This window comes from Cupressus sempervirens, chromosome 1, assembly GCF_028749045.1.
Source record: "Cupressus sempervirens isolate cs-2001-9-10 chromosome 1, ASM2874904v1, whole genome shotgun sequence".
Taxonomy (NCBI): Eukaryota; Viridiplantae; Streptophyta; class Pinopsida; order Cupressales; family Cupressaceae; genus Cupressus; species Cupressus sempervirens.
Window position 1 is genome coordinate 610,648,231 of NC_143118.1, and position 7,175 is coordinate 610,655,405.

The following is a 7,175-nucleotide window of genomic DNA, read 5'->3' on the forward strand; positions in this document are numbered from 1 at the left end:
AAAAACTTCCAAGTCCAAATTTCGAGCGGGTGGGGTTTGTAAATTTTCGTGAGGGCAGAAAAATCTTCCGACTGCAAATTCCAGGCGGGTCCCCGGGTTTTGTAATTTTCGCGAGGGCAGACGACTCATGTACGTGATCCAAAACCGGTCAACTTATTTTTTTGGTTAACGCCCAAAGTTTTGAACTCAAATCGAGTTGGCTACCCCGACTCGAATCGCCTCCGAATTTTTCGCACAACCCATGTCACCGTGCTCGACTTGATTCTAAGTGCCCCGAGTCATGTACGTGGTCCAAAAGAGGTCAACCTTTTTTTTTTGGGGGGTTAATGCCCAAAGTTTTCAACTCGAACCGTGTCGGCAACCCCGACACGAATCGCCCCAATTACCCGAACCCCGACTCGAATCGCGTCGAGCCTTAACCGCCTCCAATTTTTTCGCACGACTCATGTCACCGTGCTCGACATGATTCTAAGTGCGCCGAGTCATGTGCGTGATCCAGAGGCGGTCAACTCTTTTTTTGGGTTAACGCCCAAAGTTTTCAACCCAAATTGTGTCGGCGACCCCGACTCGTATCGCCTCGAGCCTTAACCGCCTCCAGTTTTTTCGCAGGACTCATGTCACCGTGCTCGACTCGGTGCCCCGAGTCATGTACGTGATCCAAAAGCGGGTAACTTCTTCCTTCTTTGGTTAACACCCAAAGATTTCAACCCGAATCGTGTCAGCAACCCCAACTCAAATCGCCTCGAGCCTTAATCGCTTGCAATTTTTTCGAACCACTCATGTCACCGTGCTTGACTTGATTCTATGCGCCCCAAGTCATGTACGTGATCCAAGAGCGATTAACTCTTTTTCTGGCTAACGGCCAAAGTTTTCGAATCGACTCAGCTACCCCGACTCGAATTGCCTCGAGCCTTAACCGCCTCCATTTTTTTTTTCGCTCGACTCATGTAATCGCACTCGCCTTGATTCTGAGTGGCCCGAGTCACTTACGTGATCCAAAACCGGGTAACTTTTTCTTTTTTCTTTTTTTTGTCAAGTCCCAAAGTTTTGAACTCGAATAGAGTCGGATGCCCCGACTCGAGTCGTCTCCAAATTTTTCGCACGACTCATGTCACCGTGCTCGACTTGATTCTAAGTGCCCCGAGCCGTGTACATGATCCAAAAGCGGTTAACTTTTTCTTTTTGGTTAACGCCCAAAGTTTTCAACCCGACCCGCCTCGGCAACCTCGACTCGAAGCGCCTCGAGCCTTAATGGCCTCCAATGTTTTTGCACGACTCATGCCACCGTCGACTTTTCGCTCGAATCATGTCACCCAGGGCACCTCGATGCTACGTGACCCGAGCCCTGTGCGCGATCCAAAACCGGGTAACGTTTTTTTTTGAACTCCCAAAATTTCATTCTTTTTTGCCTTACGAGCCCTATCATGATCTCTTTTTATAAAGAAAATTCTCAAATCGGATCGTTTCGGCTAGCCTACCTCGAATCTGGCTAGCTAGGCGTAACGCCTCGAGTCGGCTCGGCAATACGTGAACTGAAACTTGTGCGTGATCCAAAAGCGGGTAACTTGTTTTTTTTTTTCTTCTTTTTGTAATGCCCAAAATTTAGCGCTTTTCGCTGTACAGGGCCTCCCATGATTTTTTTTGTTTTTTGTTTTTTTTCCCCTCGTCGACCCACTCTGGCGACCCAGTCGGGTCGCCCGAGGCTGGGGCGACGGAGATGGGTTGACCTAGTCGGGTGACCCAAGTTGGGTCGACCCAGGCGTGCGATCCTGGCTGGGGACAGCAAGTCGATTCTATAAGTTTGCTTGCCAATTTTGCAAGCCAGGTCGGCTCACCAAGTCATCTAACCATGTGGTCTTTTGCCAAATCAAGAATTGACTCTTTAAGTCCACTCACAGCTCGTCAAGCCGGCTCACCAAGATGACTTATCGTCTCGCCTCACCAGGTTGCCCCACCAGGTCGCCTCTTCTTTAAGACCGCTCACCATGTCGGCTCCCCAAGTCACCTCACCGAGTCGACTATTCAGGTTGCCTCACCAAGTCGACCCCTTAAGTTCGCTCACCAACTCAGCTCCCTAAGTCAGCTCACCAAGTCGAATCACATAGTCATTTTACCACCTTGCCCCAGCAGGTGTGCTCGCCAAGTTGCCCCGCCGAGTTGCTTCTCTAAGCCCACTCACCATGTCAGCTCACCAAGTCGGTTGTTCAAGTACGTTGCCAAGTCAACTCTTTAAGTTCGCTCACCAGGTCAGCCCGCCCAAGTCGCCTCTTTAAGTTCGTTCGCCAGGTCGGCCCGCCCAAGTCGCATCAGCGGGCTAACTCGCCGAGTCACCTCGCGAAGTTGACTCTTTAAGTGCGCTCACCAAGTTGACTGTCCATCTCGCCTCGATAAGTTGGCTTGCCGAGTTACCGCACCAAGTCGTCGCCTCTTTAAGCCCGCTCACCGTGTCAGCTCGTCAGGTCGGCTCACCAAGTCGACTAATCAAGTAGGCCCACCAAGTCGCCTCAAGGATAGCTCCTCACCATGAGTCGCCTCACCATGTTGACTCAATGAGTCGCCTCACCATGTTGACTCTTTGAGCCCGCTCGCCAGGTCGCCTCACCAAGTCGACTCGAGTACGTTGCCAAGTCGACTCTTTAAGTTCGCTCGCCAGGTCGACTCGCCAAGTCAGCTCACCATGTCATCTCAACGAACCAACTCGCCGAGTCGCCTCACCACGTCGGCTCTCTAATACCACTCGCCAAGTCGCCCCACCAACTCGCCCCGTTAGGCCCACTCACCACATCGCCCTGTTAGGCCCACTCTCACCAAGTGGACTCTTTAAGTCTGCTCATAAAGTCGAGCCACCAAGTACTCTCACCAAGTCGACTCTTTAAGTCCTTTCATCGAGTCACCCCACCAAGTACTCTCGCCAAGTCAACTCTTTAGGTCCGTTCGTAGAGTCACCCCACCAAGTCGACCCTTCAAGTGCGTTCATCAAGTCACCCCACCAAGTCGACTCTTTAAGTTCACTCATCAAGCCACCCCGCCAGGTCAGCCCACAAATTACTCTCACCAAGTCGACTCTTTAAGTTCGTTCATCAAGTCACCCCGCCAGGTCGGCCCACCAAGTGGACTCTTTAAGTTCGTTCATGAAGTCACTCTGCCAAGTCGGCCCACCAGGTCGACTCTTTAAGTTCGTTCATCAAGTCACCCCGCCAGGTCAGCCCACCAACTACTCTCACCAAGTCGACTCTTTAAGTTTGCTCACCAAGTCACCCCGCCAGGTCGGCCCACCAAGTACTCTCACCAGGTCGACTCTTTAGGTTTGTTCATCAGGTCACCCCACCGAGTACTCTCACCAAGTCGACTCTTTAGGTTCGTTAATCAAGTCGCCCTGCCAGGTCGGCCCACCAACTACTCTCACCAAGTCGACCCTTTAAGTTCGGTCATCAACTCACCCCGCCAGGTCGGCCCACCAAGTACTCTCACAAAGTCGACTCTTTAGGTTCGTTCATCAATTCACCCTGCCAGCTCGGCCCACCAAGTTCTCTCGCCAGGTCGACTCTTTAAGTTCGTTCATCAAGTCACCCTGCCAGTTCGACCCACCAAGTACTCTCACAAAGTCGACTCTCTAAGTTCGTTCATCAAGTCACCCTACCAGGTCAGCCCACCAAGTACTCTCACCAAGTCACCCCGCTAGTTCGACCCACCAAGTCGACTCTTTAAGTTCGTTCATCAGGTCACCCGGCCAAGTCGGCCCACCAAGTCGACTCTTTAAGTCCGTTCATCAAGTCACGTGACCAGGTCAGCCCACCGAGTACTCTCACCAAGTCGACTCTTTAAGTTTGTTCATCAAGTCACCCGGCCAGATCGGCCCACCAAGTACTCTCACCAAGTCGACTCTCTAAGTCTGTTCATCAGGTCACCCCACCGAGTACTCTCACCAAGTCAACTCTTTAGGTCCGTTCATCAAGTCACCCCGCAAAGTCGACCCTCTAAGTTCGTTCATCGAGTCACCCGACCAAGTCGACTGTTTAAGTCCTTTCATCAAGTCACCCCGCCAAGCCGACTCTTTAAGTCCGTTCATCAAGTCGCCAGAACAACTACTCTCACCAAGTCGACTCTATAAGTCCGTTCATCAAGTCGGCCCACCAAGTACTCCCACCAAGTCGACTCTTTAAGTCCGTTCATCAGTTCACCCCGCCAAGTACTCTCACCAAGTAAACTCTTTAGGTCCGTTCATCGAGTCACCCCGCCAAGTCGACCCTTTAAGTCCGTTCATCAAGTCGCCCCGCCGAGTTGCTTCTCTAAGCCCACTCACCATGTCAGCTCACCAAGTCGGTTGTTCAAGTACGTTGCCAAGTCAACTCTTTAAGTTCGCTCACCAGGTCAGCCCGCCCAAGTCGTCTCTTTAAGTTCGTTCGCCAGGTCAGCCCGCCCAAGTCGCATCAGCGGGCTAACTCGCCGAGTCACCTCGCGAAGTTGACTCTTTAAGTGCGCTCACCAAGTCGACTCACCATCTCACCTCGATAAGTTGGCTTGCCGAGTTACCCCACCAAGCCGTCGCCTCTTTAAGCCCGCTCACCGTGTCAGCTCGTCAGGTCGGCTCACCAAGTCGACTAATCAAGTAGGCCCACCAAGTCACCTCAAGGATAGCTCCTCACCGTGAGTCGCCTCACCATGTTGACTCAATCAGTCGCCTCACCATGTTGACTCTTTGAGCCCGCTCGCCAGGTCGCCTCACCAAGTCGACTCGAGTACGCTGCCAAGTTGACTCTTTAAGTTCGCTCGCCAGGTCGACTCGCCAAGTCAGCTCACCATGTCATCTCAACGAACCAACTCGCCGAGTCGCCTCACCACGTCGGCTCTCTAATACCACTCGCCAAGTCGCCCCACCAACTCGCCCCGTTAGGCCCACTCGCCACATCGCCCTGTTAGGCCCACTCTCACCAAGTGGACTCTTTAAGTCTGCTCATAAAGTCGAGCCACCAAGTACTCTCACCAAGTCGACTCTTTAAGTCCTTTCATCGAGTCACCCCACCAAGTACTCTCACCAAGTCAACTCTTTAGGTTCGTTCGTAGAGTCACCCCACCAAGTCGACCCTTCAAGTGCGTTCATCAAGTCACCCCACCAAGTCGACTCTTTAAGTTCACTCATCAAGCCACCCTGCCAGGTCAGCCCACAAATTACTCTCACCAAGTCGACTCTTTAAGTTCGTTCATCAAGTCACCCCGCCAGGTCGGCCCACCAAGTGGACTCTTTAAGTTCGTTCATGAAGTCACTCTGCCAAGTCGGCCCACCAGGTCGACTCTTTAAGTTCGTTCATCAAGTCACCCCGCCAGGTCAGCCCACCAACTACTCTCACCAAGTCGACTCTTTAAGTTTGCTCACCAAGTCACCCCGCCAAGTCGGCCCACCAAGTACTCTCACCAGGTCGACTCTTTAGGTTTGTTCATCAGGTCACCCCACCGAGTACTCTCACCAAGTCGACTCTTTAGGTTCGTTAATCAAGTCGCCCCGCCAGGTCGGCCCACCAACTACTCTCACCAAGTCGACCCTTTAAGTTCGGTCATCAACTCACCCCGCCAGGTCGGCCCACCAAGTACTCTCACAAAGTCGACTCTTTAGGTTCGTTCATCAATTCACCCTGCCAGCTCGGCCCACCAAGTTCTCTCGCCAGGTCGACTCTTTAAGTTCGTTCATCAAGTCACCCTGCCAGTTCGACCCACCAAGTACTCTCACAAAGTCGACTCTCTAAGTTCGTTCATCAAGTCACCCTGCCAGGTCAACCCACCAAGTACTCTCACCAAGTCACCCCGCTAGTTCGACCCACCAAGTCGACTCTTTAAGTTCGTTCATCAAGTCACCCGGCCAAGTCGGCCCACCAAGTCGACTCTTTAAGTCCGTTCATCAAGTCACGTGACCAGGTCAGCCCACCGAGTACTCTCACCAAGTCGACTCTTTAAGTTTGTTCATCAAGTCACCCGGCCAGATCGGCCCACCAAGTACTCTCACCAAGTCGACTCTCTAAGTCTGTTCATCAGGTCACCCCACCGAGTACTCTCACCAAGTCAACTCTTTAGGTCCGTTCATCAAGTCACCCCGCAAAGTCGACCCTCTAAGTTCGTTCATCGAGTCACCCGACCAAGTCGACTGTTTAAGTCCTTTCATCAAGTCACCCCGCCAAGCCGACTCTTTAAGTCCGTTCATCAAGTCGCCAGAACAACTACTCTCACCAAGTCGACTCTATAAGTCCGTTCATCAAGTCGGCCCACCAAGTACTCCCACCAAGTCGACTCTTTAAGTCCGTTCATCAGTTCACCCTGCCAAGTACTCTCACCAAGTAAACTCTTTAGGTCCGTTCATCGAGTCACCCCGCCAAGTCGACCCTTTAAGTCCGTTCATCAAGTCGCCCCGCCGAGTTGCTTCTCTAAGCCCACTCACCATGTCAGCTCACCAAGTCGGTTGTTCAAGTACGTTGCCAAGTCAACTCTTTAAGTTCGCTCACCAGGTCAGCCCGCCCAAGTCGCCTCTTTAAGTTCGTTCGCCAGGTCGGCCCGCCCAAGTCGCATCAGCGGGCTAACTCGCCGAGTCACCTCGCGAAGTTGACTCTTTAAGTGCGCTCACCAAGTCGACTCACCATCTCGCCTCGATAAGTTGGCTTGCCGAGTTACCCCACCAAGCCGTCGCCTCTTTAAGCCCGCTCACCGTGTCAGCTCGTCAGGTCGGCTCACCAAGTCGACTAATCAAGTAGGCCCACCAAGTCGCCTCAAGGATAGCTCCTCACCATGAGTCGCCTCACCATGTTGACTCAATGAGTCGCCTCACCATGTTGACTCTTTGAGCCCGCTCGCCAGGTCGCCTCACCAAGTCGACTCGAGTACGTTGCCAAGTCGACTCTTTATGTTCGCTCGCCAGGTCGACTCGCCAAGTCAGCTCACCATGTCATCTGAACGAACCAACTCGCCGAGTCGCCTCACCACGTCGGCTCTCTAATACCACTCGCCAAGTCGCCCCACCAACTCGCCCCGTTAGGCCCACTCACCACATCGCCCTGTTAGGCCCACTCTCACCAAGTGGACTCTTTAAGTCTGCTCATAAAGTCGAGCCACCAAGTACTCTCACCAAGTCGACTCTTTAAGTCCTTTCATCGAGTCACCCCACCAAGTACTCTCACCAAGTCAACTCTTTA